This window comes from Protopterus annectens, chromosome 1.part1 (genome assembly GCF_019279795.1).
Source record: "Protopterus annectens isolate FY-2018-M chromosome 1.part1, PAN1.0, whole genome shotgun sequence".
In the NCBI taxonomy this organism is placed as follows: Eukaryota; Metazoa; Chordata; order Ceratodontiformes; family Protopteridae; genus Protopterus; species Protopterus annectens.
This window is the reverse complement of record NC_056726.1, coordinates 957,729,348-957,746,938: the sequence shown is the minus strand read 5'-3', so window position 1 is coordinate 957,746,938 and position 17,591 is coordinate 957,729,348.

The following is a 17,591-nucleotide window of genomic DNA, read 5'->3' as shown; positions in this document are numbered from 1 at the left end:
GGAAGCCACGGGTAATTAGCCTATACACCAACTTAACAAGCCTCCAGAAGGCCGCCAGTGAAAGTGTCACAGACTATATTATTAGTGCTGAAACGGCCATTACGGCACTTAGAAATACTGGGGAGAAGCTCAGCGACGCATTACTAATTGCAATGATTCTGAAAGGATTGCCTGAAACGTTTAAGCCATTTGCAGTCCTCATCACGCAAGATGATGATAAGTTGAGCTTTGGTGAGTTCAAAACAAGGTTGAGAAGCTATGAACATACCGAGACATTTAATGCCAACGTAAGTAATGATAATGTGATGAAAGCGAGTGGTCTTGGTGAAAGAGTAAAAGCAGGGCTTATATGCTATAGCTGTGGCATGAGAATGCCAGAGAGAATATAAAGGGCAGAGACAGTGGTGTAGTTTGTGCAAAAACTGACGTGGGTGATCACACATTTGTCTTCAGAATAAATGAGCATCAGATCGTGAATTAAAACTGAAGGGATTAATGGTGGACATTGGCGCCACGTCACACATAATTAACGACCTGAAAAAGTTTAAACACTTTGATGCAACTTTCCAACTGAAGGAGCACATTGTGGAATTAGCTGACGGGACTAGAACCTGTGGGGTCGCACAGATGAGAGGTAATGTGGAGGTATGGCTGCTAAACATAGAGGGGCGCAAAGTAAAGGTGATGATGGCTCGGGCGCTGTATATCCCGACGTATCCACAAAGCATTTTTTCTGTTAAGGCAGCAACATCCAAGGGGGCCTCGAACAACTTTAAACAAGAAAAGGACCAACTCATCTATAAAAACGGCACCAGGTTTGACATAATTGAATATGACAGACTCTATTATTTAGATACATATGATGAAGAAAACGAAGGTGAGCTACATTATGATGCATCTCAGAGCTGTTATGACATTCAAGCATGGCATAAAATGCTTGGTCACTGTAATTTTGAAGATGTGTCAAAATTAGAAAAGGTGGTAAAAGGTATGAAATTAAAGGTAAAGTTGAAAGACCTAGCCTAGATTGTGAAACCTGTACGCAAGGGAAATTTGTCCAGAGCAGAAACAGAGAACCAGATGCAAGAGCAAAAACTGTGTTTGAACTAGTCCATACTGATTTGACAGGCCCAATTGAGCCAGCAGCAAAAGATGGATTTAAGTATACTTTAGCATTTACTGATGTCTACTCAGGTGTAATATTTGTCTACTTTCTGAAAGCCAAGAGTGACACAGTCAAGACGACTGAAAAGTTTATTGCAGATTCAGCCCCTTATGGAAGGGTAAAGTGTATCAGATCAGATAATGGCACTGAGTTAATGTCAAAAGACTTTCAGTCACTACTGAGTAAAAATGTTATAAGACATGAAACATCAGCACCTTACTCACACCATCAGAATGGGACAGCAGAGAGAAACTGGAGAACACTGTTCGAAATGGCAAGGTGCATGATGATAGACAGTGACCTACCTAAAGAGTTGCGGACATATGCAGTAATGATTGCTGCTTTTATTTGCAACAGATGTTATAACAGGTGTGTAGGGCAGACCCCATTCTTCATGCTAACAGGAAAGAAACCTGATCTTTCAAGGATGAGAGAATTTGGATCAGTGTGCTGTGCATACCGACAAGATAAAAATAAGTTAGACCCAAGATGTGATACGGGGATTTTTGTTGGATATGATAAAAACAGCCCATCATATCTGGTCTATTATCCAGACAAAGGAAGGGTCCTTAAACACAGGTTAGTTAAGTTCATTACTAAGAATGTAGCTGAATGCCAGATTCAGACAGACCCAAAAGTGATGAATGAAGATTTTAATACCAGAAGAAGTGTGCATGTTAAGTCAGAATCAAAAGCTGACAGTCAAATCACAAAAGAAATACAAGTGAATCACACTGAATCTATAATAAATGATGGAGACACAAAAGGCAGGATACACACTACTCTAAAAGAGAGAGAAAACCAACTGCATACTTGAAGGACTATGAGTGTAAAGTTGAAAACTACGATTATGTGACAGTTAATGCTGACTGTTGTTACAGACTAATATGCAACACACCGCAGAGCTTTAAAGAGGCCATGACTTCATCTAACTTGGAGAAGTGGGTCAAAGTTATGAAGGAGGAACTTAAGTCTTTAAAGGAAAACAACACATTTACACTTACCACACTGCCAGAAAATAAAAATGCAGTGTGTGGGGGGGGGGGGGGTTCACTGTAAAAGACAATGCAGATAATACTGAGACTTACAAATCCAGATATGTAGCTAAAGGCTACTGTCAAGTCGCTGGTATAGATTATAACAAAACATTTGCACCAACTGCGAGTATGACATCTGTACGAAGCCTAATGCAGATGGCAGCTCAGTACAATTTAGAATTGCATCAGATGGATGTACAAACGGCTTATTTACACGCTCCTATTGACTGTGAGGTGTATATGGAGCAACCTGAAGGTTTTGAAAAGAAATCAAATAATGATGAAAAATTGGTTTGTAAATTGAATAAGTCATTATACGGATTGAAACAATCAAGGCGTAACTGGAACAAAATGTTGCACGATTATTTTTGTGAAAATAGTTTTATCCAAAACCCCGCAGACCACTGTGTATACACTAGACAGGCTAAAAATGAGAAAACAGTCCTAATTATATGGGTTGATGATCTCATTATAGCAGCTAGTGACAACAAATCACTGAATGATGCAAAAGAAATGCTCAAAGCTAAATTTAAAATGAAAGATCTGGGAAAGCTAAGACATTTTCTAGGCATTGACTTTACCTAGAATAGTGGTGAAGTAAAGATGAACCAAAAGAGGTACATCACAAACATTCTTGAGAAATTTGGTATGTCTAATTGTAAAGTAAGAAGTACCCCTTCTGAACAAAAAACAAACTTTGAATGTGACAGTGAATCTACCGATCCAAGAAAATATCATGAGTTGTGGGTAGTTTGATATATGTTATGACAAGCACGAGACCTGATCTTAGCTGGATTGTAAGTAAACTTTCACAATATTTGTCACAACCAAGTGAATCTCATTTAACACTAGCCAAACATGTGTTAAGGCACTTAAAAGGTACATTGGACAGAGAGCTGTGTTACAAGAAAAGTGAAGAGGAACTTCAGCTTGTAGCATACAGTGATGCAGATTGGGCAACAGATCAAAACGATAGACATAGTATAACAGGTTATTTCTTTAGCCTCAATAGAGATGGGCCTATTATTTCATGGAAATCAAAGAAACAACAAACGGTGACTTTATCTACATGTGAGGCAGAGTACATGGTATTGGCAGCAACAACACAGGAGAGTTTGTACCTTGTGCAGTTGTTGAGTGGCATGGATAGAAAGTGCAAGTGTGTGCCTGTAACAACAATATTTGAGGACAATCAAGGAGCAATCGCTTTGTCGAAGAATCCAGTAAGGCGACAGAGATGTAAACATGTTGATATTAAGTATCATTTTGTTAGATCAGCACTTAATGATGACAAAATAAGCCTTGAATATTGCTCGACAATGAACATGGTTGCAGATATCTTTAATAAACCTGCTATGAAATCGAAAATTGAAAGGTTCATGTATTACGTATTTGGAATGCAAATGAAGAGTTATCCAAAATATGTTCTTAAAATGTATTTGTACACAGCGTAAGAGCAAGTGGGGGTGTCAGCTGATAATAATAATAAAAGAGAGTGAATGATCGTATGTGTGCTCTTGCACTGACGTCGTTGGTGTGGAGAGGTCAAGAGAGGTCATGTGACCATGTGCTTTATAATAAAGGAGGAAGCGGGGGATGTTCCTCTCTTCCATTTTTAACCAGACTGATTGCCTTCACGTGTGATTATTTCCTCTGTAAATGTATGTTTAGCCCGACTTTCTTGCCCTTAAGATGACACCGCCAACAGACAGCTTGCTAAAATTGCCATTTGTCCATTACTGGTTAAGTTAGCATATAATTTACTCTTACTTTCCTCAGTACTGTTGCACTGCAAAAGAATGGATAGCATTCCATATGTATGTATGTATGTATGTATATATATGTCTATGATTGTGTGTCCTAAGCCAGTAAGAGCCTAACATTGAGCAGAATTCAACTTTCTTTAAGTATGATGCCACAATGTGAACTAAAGATGATTGACTTTAATAATTGACTTAGTTTTTGGAGTCACTCTAAGAGGGTATACATAATATTTGTCAGAATGGGAGGATATGTTCAACAGATCTCGCTGCTTTGCCAGGGATAGTCAGCACTTGTCCCCTCAAGGATTTTGAACATTAGCCAAAACATTGCCCTCCTCCATTGTGCCTTTTTTAGTCAATACCAAACTGACAGATCTTCTGACATAGCAAAACCAACCCTAGAAAATCTATAGGTACTACTGCTCAATGCTAGGAGTCTAAAGAAACTCCAACCACTCCAAGCTTTCCTCACCATGGAGAATGCAGACAGTTGTGTAGTTGCCAAGATGTAATTTAAATCCACAGAGAGGTCCTTGGCTGTACAAGCTCCAATGTCTTCAAAACATTTAGATCAGCTACTGCACAATAAGGGACTAATGATGGACGTGTCTCAATTTACATAAAAAACACACACCTCAAGGCTTTTCAAGCAGAATGATGCACACAAGCTTTTGAATGTCGCTATTACTGCAGGCAAAGTCCTATACCATATCCTTGCAAGTTATAGATACCCCATATGAACCAAGAAACTTGTAGCACATACTTAAATTTACTTGAGACACTCACCATTCAACCCAATACCATATTCATGAATGACTTTAACTACCACACTGTAAACTGGGAATCATACAATGCCCCAAACTTGCAGGCTCAGAGATTCCTGGACTTTTTCAACCCAAACATTCACAAACTAGATAGTCCAAATGTCCAGTAGGGTCAAACATACTGGATTTAGTCCTCGCAAGCATGGAAGAATGCTGCACCTATCCTAGTGTAATGTCCTGTCTGGTAAGGTCGGACCACAAAGCTGTCTCCTTTGAAATAAAAATAAAATCTGGGATCCCTGCTAACCTTGAAACATTTACAAACAATTCTAAGTTAATCTTACTACTATTAAGTAATAAACTGGCAAAATAAGATGGGGAATTGTTCACAGAGACTCTGTACAATCGTTTTAATAGATGCATAGCAACAGCTGTGCATACCAGAAATAAGCATGGAACAAACTCAAGAAATGAGACACCATGATGGAATCCTAACTCGGTAGGCTGTATAAGGAAAAAAGAAAGTGATGGCAAAAATTAGGAACTGCAGTCCCCAGTAGAATAAAAAAAATCTCTCGTCAATCCAAACAAGCAACTCAGAGGGCAAATCAAGTCTACCAAAGCCAAATTCAAGGAAAACACACCCTCTCAGGCCAAGGCAGCCATAAGGCTTTCTTTACCAGTGTCTACAACCTCGAAGACAGTACATAACAATGTGCAGAACTGTTTGTAAATTCAGCCATAAAATTCAGCTCCAGTTTACCCCCCCACCACCACATTACTCCTTAGGAAATTCCATGGAATTTTTTTGATTAGACCCCCAATAGCACATAATGAAATAAAATGTTTGCTGAATATAATGCACCCCTTGGCATGTATCTGTCCAGACACATGCAACAACTAGAGCACCCCCAGAGATACCTTACTAAAAGGATACAAGGCCTAAACAACATGTCCTACATGGGCCGACTCAAAGCCCTATCACTATACTCTGTATCCTACAGACTGCTAAGAGGTGACCTGTGCCTGGCATACAAGGCATCCTCTCACTGATTACTGATGCATTTACTGTACGTCAGCAAGTCCAATGGCATCAGAAATACTCAGTCTAGGGATCTAAACCTCTTTTGCAACATTAGCAAGATTTATTTGGAGGGAACAGACTCTCCATCTAGATAAAACAAAGTTCATCTCTGTTAATATTGAAGTGCAACTTGGATCTATAGATGGGGAAAAGAAAATTTACCCCAGGACTGCCCAGTGTATAATAATGGACAGAGGCAGCTCCTAAATGCATTATCCTGTACATGGGTCCACTAAAATTATCTGTAGTACAATCCCATTTATTCTCACTAGGGGTAATATGTACTTATTTATTATTTATTTGATGGGTAAGGCTAATCGCTAACCAAATGGGATAAGTTAATTCGAGCGCAAAAAAATAAAAATTGGCTAAGCTTAAAATGGTCAGCAAGAGCAGCTAACCTATGAACCTATATCAGATCAAATATTTTGGAATAGTGGTTTTATTAAATAAAGAGACAATGTTTGTTGTAAAGGACATAATTATTGTTCAGCCAGGAAAATGTGAAGTAATTGATGTAAGTAACAATAAAACGTATTTCAGCAATGTATACCCAGATGTATCGGTGGGAATTTTAATTGGAATTTGAGAAAGTAAAGGAAAAACAGAAAAACAGAACATATGTTAAAGAATATGTTGCAATCTTTAGATTAGGTGGCTTACATGTAGGAAACAACAGAGAATTGACATATCTGAAAGGGAAGGTTAGGGCAAATATTTATTTTCTTTTTTTCTGAAAATATGTTGAAAGTAAGCTATAAAAGTTAGAGCAATTTATTTTTTGGATTATTTTGCAATTATAGGAAAATTTGGAGAAAAAGTAAAAAAAATAGTAACTATAACAAGAATAAAGAGACTAAAATTTTAAAGGAAATGATAATGGATGTCAGAAAAAATGGAAGAGCTGTGGAATAATCATGAAGAACTCAACTTTTGTTACAATAAATGGAGGACTGGAAACAAAAGTATAAAGGAATATATATGGAATGCGTTAAGATGGTAAGAAGAGGAAACACACTTATTACTGCTAAGTATGAAACACTGCTGTTCATAGTAGCCTACCTTAACAATTCTTTTACCTTAACAGTCATCTCTAAGGTCAAAATGTAAGCATTATTCAATAATACCCACATTTCTCTTGAGCAACAAAGGGAGATTATCAGATTTAAAATTTAGAGTAAGAGTTCTGGTATTGGTAACTCACAGCAGTTATAAAACTCCCTTATTTCTTTACTGTCAGTCTTTCTTCCTATGTTTGCTAGAGTAACCTCCAGGCCTTGTAATAAGAACATTTTTAATTTTCAAAACAATCCAAAAAAGTGTCATGGTGTTTTAGAATGGTCTTTCCCTTTATCTGCTCTCTCAATTATTTGTCTCAAAAAAGCTTTAGTTTTGCATAACCTAATAAAAAGTATGTTACAAATAAGCATGTTTTGTATGCATGTGTTATCTAAAGAAAGAGGTAACAAAAACTTTTTTTAGTATCCATAAATAATGGCAGAATTTTTGTAAGCCCAAGTCATAGATTGCCTAAGTCATGGATTTATTGAGGAAGTGGTCAGCTGAGAAAGTTCAGAAACAGTGAGGTTTGATGTATTCCAGGAAAATTCACCACAGTTTCTTTTGTTAGAGCTGAGAAAAGATTACAGCCAAATTTACTGATTGTTATGTAAGGGTGAGCAGATAACATACCTTCCTTGAAGCAGAAAACTAGAATTTTAATGGAGCAAGTATTATATGATGTGGAACCAGCCAAAACAGGACATAAGACAGTCAAGTTATAGTATAAGATTCAACTGAAAATTTTTACAAGTTCTAAATGATCCTTGACAGCCTATTGTAAATGGTATACCCACAGTAGGATCAGTTCATTCTTTATTATTCAACTCCACCTACAAATCAAGGGGCCACCATCAGGTACACAAACTTTTCTGATAGGGTAGATCCCATCTTTTTATCCTCAGATAAACCATGTACTGAAAAAGGCATACAAATACAAGTGGAAAAGTTTTTTCCAGTTTGGGTCACCAAATGTATTGTAGATCCCTTTTTTGACCCTGGTTTCTTAAGATTTAAAGTATTATTGTGGAGTAATTTTTTAAGACCTCATTTATTTCTCCATTAAACTTTAAAGGGCATCCAGCTACCATTTCTAACGTTCATACTTGGTAAGATTCAGTGCCCATGGTTTCCCTTAAGGTGTGTAAGACCTTTCACACTTGTCTCATGTCATGAAGCCAGTTTCACCATTCAGCATTTATTTTATGCCGGAAAAGCTTTCTCTTTTTCTTTTGAGCCAGCAACCTCAGCAGACCTGAAGTTCATAAGCTGGGAGACTTTGCCATTGTAGCTTTTACCCCAGCCAAGAAGACTTCCAAGTTACACTCACATTCTACTATGTTTCCTGCCTTACATTTCATCAAGAGATTCTTTGTGAATGAATAATTTGTTTATATTCAAGGTGGCCAGTACAACCAGTTTGAAACAGGCAGCTCATCTACTGGTTTTCTACAAGCTTTCTTTGCTCAAAACCCCAAACAATGAGAATGTTTACTTTAGTGCAGAGGTACTTATAGACAGATCAGATGTTATGTGAACAGAACTAAGTCTGTTCATAAAATGATAAGCTTTTTTGCCCTTTGCTAATGGCCATGAAGGAAGCAAAGTCACAAAGCAGTATCTGTCCAGTTGGCTTTCTAATCGTCATCAACCCCCTTTTTCTAATTTTCTACATGGAGTTGGGATGTCATGTTAACTGTCACCATCTCTTACTTCAGTGCTACTCTAATACATTTTTTGTCCGTCATACCTGACTGTCGCAGGCCTTCTTTCACAGAATCCATCCACCTCTTTGCTGTACACCTTCATTTTCTCTTGCTTTTTTCCTGTCTGTACCAAATCTTCTTCCCCAGATTCTGCTTTTCCACACATTTGCCCAAACCACAGTAATCTGTTCTCTTTGACTTTCTCTGCAAGTGAAGCTGCCTTGGCTTCTGCTCTGTTGTCCTTATTTATTTGTCTGTCCCACAGTGTGCATCCTATCTCAGGCACTTCATCTTCATCACCTCTGGTTTCCTCATCTACTGTGCCTTTACTGCCCAGGTTTTTGTAACATACAGTAGTGCTAGTCACGCCACTCTTTTGCACACCTTATTTTTCAGGTTCTTTGGCATTCCTCTGTCATACATTACACCTGACATTTTGTGTCAGTTGACAGCAGCCCCTCTGCTTCTAGCTTTGACCTCCTCATTCAGGCTTCTCTTCTTTTCAACCATCCTTCCCAGATACTTGAACCTGTTAACCTGTTCCACTATTTTCTCTTCTCCCTCAATTCTCAGCTTCTTCAGATCCCCCCATTTTCTGCCATTACAACTGTCTTATCTGGGCACAGTCTCATCCCATGTGCCTTCAGTTTTGCATTCTATTCCCCTAACTTTTGTTGAAATTCTTGCTCAGAGTCTGCTGTAATGCCACATTGTCTACATATAGCATCTTTGCTGATCTATCCCCTACAGCCTTTTGCTAATGTAGTCCATCACCAGTATGAACAGCAGTGGGCTCAGAGCTGAATCCAGATTTACACCCATTTACACTGGAACCACCTCTGTGAGACCAAACACTGTTTGTACTTGAGTCATTGGGTCCTTGTAAATAGTCTGCACTAATTCGACCAATGTTTAGGGGATTTTGAACCACTGCAGGACTGCCCAAATCAGCTTTCATGGGATCTTGTCATATGCTTTCTCCAAGACTAGGAATGCCCAGTTGGACTCTTTTCTCATCTCTAACATCTTTCCTACTATCTGTCTTACTGCAAACATCAGCTTGATCTGAATCTGAATTCCTCATCTCTCATCTTAATTTGTACTACTACGCATATTCATTTATCAGTCACCCTCTCCAGAATTTTCATGCAGTGTGACAGGGGTTTGATGTCTTTGTACTGCACACTGTTGTGGAGGTCACCTTTGATCTTGTACACTGGCAATAGTAAGCTTATTCTGCAGTCATCTGATACATGCCTTTCTCTCCACACTGCTATGAGTACCCTCAGGAGCCATTTTTTCCCCTAACTCACCCAGCATTTTAATCGCATCTGCTGTGAACTCATCTCATCCTGTTACTTTCCCAACTTCGTTTTCCTTAGTGCTGTTCTCACTTCTCAGATGTGCTCCTTCTCTTTATCTTAGGCTGTGTCTGGGACAGTGCAACTTTTGTGGGGTTTTCTTGTTTCAGAAGCTGTTGGAAGTACTCCTTCCTTCTGCCTTTAAAGTACTGCAGATCCATGAGCAGGTTGTTCCTGGCATCCCTTACAAAGGCTACTGGACTAGCTTCTTTATATTTGTGTCATTGTCTTGCAAGCTACTAGAGTTTCCCTGTGAATCAATCAAATCACTTTCCAGAATCTGGTAGAGTGCCACTGATACCTTTTCTTTGCTACTGCAACTCCAGTCTTAGCCTTCTTGTTAGCCAACCAGTGTTCCTTCTTAGCCTGAAATGTCTTTTCTATCTTCCCCTTTTTCCTTTTATATTTTGATAATTTCTTGGACTTTTGCATTCCCCCACCAACGTCCCTTAAATCCATAGCAGGTGTGGCTGCGTATCTGTTCTGTAGTCCTTATACGTGCTGTTTTTGAGGTGCTGCCATTCTTCTTCAACTCCACCTATTTTCTCTTCTCCCAAAGGTGCTAGAGCCCTGAGTAATTCCTTGAACTCTTGTGCTTTCTCTCCAGTCATCTTTCAGGTCTTCAGTCTATTTTCTGTTGACTTTGGAGCCTTTTCTGACCACTTCTTACAGCTGATTGTGGCAACCTGTGGTTTATTCTGTGAGCTGACTGTTTCACTGGGAATAACTTTGCAATTATTGATTCTATCCCTCGTCTTTACAAGGAGGATGTCTGCCCGAGTTGCATATTAGCCACTCTTGTATGTGATCTTTAGACTGCCTCTTTTGTTGAATCATGTGCTGGCAGCTGTTAACCCATTTGCCAGACAGAAGTGTATGTGACAACATGACTCTCTCTCTTGTTGAATCATGTGCCAGCCACCGTCAACCCATTTGCCAGATAGAAGTCTAGAATGGCCTCCTCTTCTTTATTCCTGTTAACCCACCCATGTAGACCCAGGCAGTCCTCATATTCTGTTCCGTCTTGCCCGATATTTGCATTCAGGTCATCCATTATCAACACCAGTTCATTATCCTGCTTTACCTAGTAGGTCCTGCAACTGCTGTCTGAATTCATTCTTTTCTTCACTATCACATTGTTCTTGTAGGGGACAGGCTGTGATTATGAATACTGCCTTATCCTTAAACTGGAGTTTGATTGCCATGAGTCTATCAGAAATTTTGATGGCATCCTTCACTGTTTTCTGAAATCTTCCCCGCACCCTAATTCCCACACCATTTCTAGCATGTCCTGAGTAGTAAAATTTGGATCTCAAGCCAAGTGGCTTTGATGCGTTGCCCTTCTATCTTTTCTCTTGGATTCATAGGATGTCTAGCCTTCTCCTTACCATCATGTCATCAGTTTCAAAGCTGCATTGTGTCAGTGCACATACATTGAGTGGAACAATTCTTAGTTCATGTTTGGTAGGTGGAGTGGTTTTACATCCAACTTTCACTCAACAGACTTATCTCAGGTAACCCAAGCTGAGCAACAGGACACTGGCCAGCTAGTAGCTTATTGATCCAGAACTGCTGGGATTTATGGCAGGCAAATACTGACCAATAGGGGCACATACACCCCTCCCACCATTAGTATGGGTCCCTGGCATAGGTAAAAGTAGGCTGGATCATCAACCCACTTACTAACAGCAAATAACCATGCCCATTTGGCAAGATTAGCCAACATGATCGAATCACCTAGACTTTTTTTTACACCACTGAGTTGTTAGACCTGTCATTTGCACACAATCTGTGATCCATGTTCCCCTATCTTGAGGATACTGTGGGCCACAGTTGGTGCCCTGAGTGGTTGGCCTACACAATTCTTCCCCCTGTATGCACTATCTACAGTCTATGCTGCTGTCCCCAACTTCATTCTATGGTGAATTTTAAGGTGGAAACACTCAGCAAGTTTTTGGAGGTGGGAGGAACCCCACAGAGACACAGGGAGAACATGCAAACTCTATACAGGATTCATGAGGTCAAGCTCAAATCTTGTACCTTGTGCACGGGAGGCAAAGACCTTTACCATTATGCCAACTGGTAATCCAAATATATTACTTTTTTGTTACAATAAGCATGGATAATACCTGTAGTATACATCCAAACTACATTTTGTTAGAGCCATATGCACAACCAATACTTTGTTTACAAATGCTGCACAAGATGACATTTGATTTCTCTAGCCTGGTCATTCTCAAATACCTCTAAGTGTTTTCTTGAACCACATTGATCAAAGGAGTGTTCTCTTAGGACAGTCACCTAGGAATGTAAGCTGGGGACTCCTTTACTAGAGTTCCTGCAGCTGGACCTCTAGTAGCTTAGAATGGAAAGCTGTGGGTAGTTTCCATAGTGATAGATCTGTGAATAGAACTCTTGCTGCAGGAATCAGCCTTCCTTCCATTCTCTTGTCTAATGCTGTGTAGTGCCATTGAAAGTGTTTGTTTGTGCCACAGTTGGGAAGGTAGGAGGTAGCAGTGCATTGCTCATGCGGGTTAGAGTTACCTGATTATGAACGTTATACATGCTGAACAGTCCTAATGCCTTAGACATCAGTGCTTACAGGTCCCACAGATGGATAATGTTTTCTTGTTACTGACATGGATTCCTATGGAAGCAATTGTCCCCTAGAAAAAAAACATTTGTAGAGTTTTAGTGTGTGGCATGTTTGCATATAAGCTGTTTGGCTTGAGCCTTATCTTTCAAGGACTGTATATGTATTCAAACCAACAATTATGAGAAAATTAAGCTTGGATAACTGTGATATGAACAATGTAGCTTTGAGGCTTGATGCTGGATCTGAACAGGCTCCCTGATAGGGTGTAAAGACTTCACATTAAGTATTTGTCATTTTCTTATATAGTAATTACGCTTATAATATAGAGAAATCTTTGTGCTCATCCACTACTCAGAACTTGACTTTTACTCACACAAACTACTGGGAAGATAAAATAGTTTCAAATAGCCAGAGCATGGATGTCACTTGAAACACAGTTAAGTCAAATTTGGCTGGCAGCAGTGAGAGGGATGAACTATGTCTGTATAACTTAGGCAACATCCAATCAGAGATCCACTACAAAGCATTCTTGTATATGGTTCAGGCATTTTTTTTTTTTGCATTTTGGATTCAGGTTAGCACACTGAGGTGGTTGTATTAACACCAACTTAGTTACGAACAAAAGTATACTAAAATACTATGTTATGTTATGTTTGCTTAAAGTACAGTTGCACTAATATGTTACTTGTAGCCTGATAACATAGCCCTAAACTTATGTTTTTTTATGCTTTTTGAGCAAATAAATAATGAGGGAAATGGCCCAAAATCAAAGATAAATTTTAAATATTACCCCGATTCACTTAAAAGTTTAATAAAACATTTGTTTCCATCAACATGCATTTTTCTGGATACAAAGATGTATGAAACTCTAATGTCTGGCATTAATGACTGCAGTCCTGTGAATTACCACAAAATCAAACGTTTTCTGAGGGACAGAACAAAAATATGAATCAGAATCAGAGACATTTTACAAAATCAGGAATATTTGAGAGGTATGACTGATACTGAACTGCTGTTTACTGGCACACCCATCAAAACCTAGCACCTCCCTTCCTTTTAATATACCGAACTAACTCATGGCCACAGCAATATTTAAGCACTGCAGGAAATTAGATCAGTCTGGGGCAAAATCAAAGTGTCTTGCCTACAGGTGTTTGGGATAGTTTCATTTTAAGTAAAAGTAATGTCTTTCGGCTTTTCCCGGTTAGGGGTCACCACAGCAGAACTCCGGTCCGCTAATGATTGGTAGTGGATTTTTACGGCGCCGAGTTGCCAGTCCAACGCCCAACCTTCAAAGAAGGCATACCCATTCACACACGCACCTACCTGCATGTCTTTAAACGTCACTCGACCGTGGCGTGGGGAGGACATGCAGACTCCACACAGAAGGCGCTCCAGCTGAGAATCGAACAGGAGAACCTCTTGCTGTGAGGCAACAATGCTAACCACTGCACCACCGCATTGTATTCTCTAACATTTCTGTAGACTTTTCTGTATCTTCTGGGTTGCCCTTTAATGAAATAGCCAAGTTTAATTACCTGGGTAAGAAAATATAAAAAGGAAAAAGAGCAAATGGCAGCAACATCAGAAAAGGCTTTTAGAAGCATATTTTATCTGTAGAGTGCAATTACTCATTACTTATGAGATCTAACCATTGATTTCTTACAAGTAAAAACAAAAAAGTATCACAAACTTGGTTACATGATAAAAAGCATCACTTAAGTAACTACTTGGTTTAGTGAATTGTATGCATATTGCAAACAGAAGAAGAAATAGAACTTTAGTAAATTATTAAAAAAATAATTTAAATCTGTAAAGTTGCCTGTCCTAAGAATAAGCATTGTAAAAGAGTTGAATTTTTGAGAGATCTAGTGCTCCAGTCCAAACAGAATATGGGAATCACCAACATTCCCTAAGTGGAAAAACAGAGAAGTTGAGGTGGAAAATAGGATACATGCAGCTGCTATATTTAAAAGGGATCCACTTTTATGTAAGGCTTGATAAATTAAAACTGGTGTCACGAATGATGACAGCCAGTGAGCACTGTATGGGACAAACTTTATGTGAATATATCGGTTAACTGTTACAAGTCTGCACAACTTGCAAGTACCCCAGGTCATTGTATCAGTCTCCATGAAAGGGGTATTGCAATAGTCCAACTGTACGGTTCTGGCTCTGATATCACCTCCCCTCTTATTTTCTTTACATCTGCCTGTAACCATATAAACCAAAGAATTGGAAGCCAATTGGATCGTTAGGTTGAGGGCTGATGTGGGACATGGCCTGAATGACCATGTTCCCCTAAGACCCATTTTAAAAAACAGACCTTTACGTAGGTGATTTTAACCATTACAAGCTTTGTATCATTTTTGTATAGGACTTTGTATTTTTGCATTAACGTTCTATATATATATTTGTATGCATTTTAATATACAGGAATATATTTCAGTATTTTAACATTTTAGAAGGTAGTTTCTTTTTAAGTTGTTAATTGATGGAGTCATGTGATCTATAATGTTAGTTTAAAACAGGTGATTTGTTAGCAGTATGGATACACCTGAAGAAGCATTCGTGAAAGGGCTTGTGTACTCTGTCAATAAACAGCTGTAGTTCCTGAAGAGACTGGAGCCTTGTCTTTGTTATTGTTTTGCCATTCATCCATTTAATGTTGTCCTCAAGACTTCCTTTGAATGTCAGAGACAACCTATTCCAGAGAGGAGAGGTGAAGTTAGTATCATTGGTTTCTGAATGATAGATTCATAGATAGTTATTAGGCTTGCAGTCCATGGAGCCATTAAGTAGCCTACACCAAATTCCCAGTTGCCCCAAAGCACTGTCTGGTTAAGTGACTTGCTCAAGGTCACACAGCAGACAGATGAGGATCGAGGGATTCTAACTCTGTACCACAGGAACTACAGCTAATAGCCTTAATTGTTTGTTCCAGCTGCCCTTAGATGACTTCTGCTAGAGGTAGCATGTATACTATGAACAGAAGGGGATGAAGAATGGAGTGGTGGGATCCCTGATATTTATGGCAGCCTGATAACATAGCCCTAAACTTCTTTGCTTTCTTAAACCACATGCTGAGTGTACTACAAAATGTTTGATGCAAATGAGTTACGGATAGTAGAAAATAACTCACAGTTGGTATGCAGTCTTCGGTACGATACTATGGTACCCATTATGAAATGCAACCAAGATATCAAGGATGACCACAATTATATAATAACATTGATCTCTGGTGACTAAGAGGCCATTATCCACACTAAATTGAACAATCCTAGTACTTTGTTATTTACTAAAGCCAGGTATAAGATATAAGAGGTTCAGAAGACCACAAAGTTGATATGGGACCCTATTAAATTATATGGATGTAAATGGTCATAAGAAATTACGTACCATTCAGGAAGGGACATGACCACATTTCACATACAGAGGTCTGAAATAGGGCGGTAAATCTCATTAAACGGCTGTTACTGAAAATGGGCCTTGGACAACTCTCCCTACCCAGTTAACAAATTTGTTTATTATATATTTATGTATTTTTGTTGATCAAGATAGTTCGACTAGGCAAGAAAAGCCTCCTTTCAGCTGAGTTCCAGGAGAAAAGTTACAAACAATAGAAAAATATTTAAAATAATGTTCTAATACATAGAGTTCTAAGGAAAATACTATGATAAAATTAGAGACGGCATATAATAATGGTCTAATATGTAGAGTTCTTGTGAAAAACTACACTGAGAATAGAAAAAAACACAGATTAATAGTCTAATGCATAGAATTCTAAGGAAGCACAATATTAATATAAAAATCTTTGACAGTAGTATTCAGTTTATCCAACAGTAAAATGTAACTTGGTTTTAAAGTTGGAAGAAAGGGTAGGGTAGGGTAGGGGGGAATTGGTGGAAGAAGTGATAAGGAAAGATGAAAAGGAAATGTGGTAATTAGGGAAATTTGAGGAAAAAGGAATAAATATGCAGAAAATGGTGATGAGAAAGTTCCACTGTGCAAGTGGCTTGTGCTTAAGGTATTTATAAGCCAGTTGTCATATAGACATGATAGTGGCTCAATGGTTCTACAGTATCTTGGTGAGGTACATGAGTGTAGACAGATGTCAGTCAAGCATACCTCAACCTCCTAGCACAAGAAATCTGGATAAAGCCAAAAATAATGGTGGGACAGAGACACAAAAATAGGGACTTTTTTTTAAATATTGCTCATTTAAACTTAGAAAGCTGTTAGAATAACAGGTTTTATTTTACCATGCATTTTTCTGAATGATATTGAAATCTGAAATTTAAGTAACTGTCACTAGTGAACTCAGTCTTCACTGATTTGCCATTGCCAGGAAAGCACAAGTTTTATGTGGAACAGACCAAAAATATGAAGTAAAAATCTGGACATTCTGGGAAAATCTGGGCAGTTAAGAGATATGCAGTTAAGTGATTTTCAATTTGTCTGTTTGTTTTAGTGGAAGAGGTGATTTGTTTTAAAGTTTGGTGGCATAAGTGGAATACAGAGCATCTCCTGCAGCATTGTTTTGTGGTGGCGAAAAGAAGTTTTCACTGAAACATAACTGCATGGTGAATGCTTCTGAAGGATGTTTATTAGAGAAAGAAAATTATAGGGTTTATTTATTTTGAGCTACTAGTTGGGTGTAGATTAGGTGTTGTGGCAGTTCAAACCTTTGTTTTAAGGAGATAAAGTGGCAGGCCCTTTATGTGAATTATGTTAGTTTTTTGTAGCATGGCTCTAGCTTTGCTGTGTATTTTACAAGTTTGTAAATAGGGCTGATGCATATAGGAGTGTGTGGGACATACCCCTCAACTGTACAGATTTTTGCAGAATGTTGAGATTTTGGTCTAATGTTTTTGGTCTATTTTTCATAAAATTGTGTTTTTCTGGCAAATTAGTGGTAAATAATTAAAGACTAAAGTTAGAAAATTACAGACATTTGACTTTCAGACTTCATATCCTTTAGAAAATTCACACTAATGCAAAACCTGTTATTCTATCAACTTTCTAAAGTTTGTAAGAGCAATATTTAAAAATTATC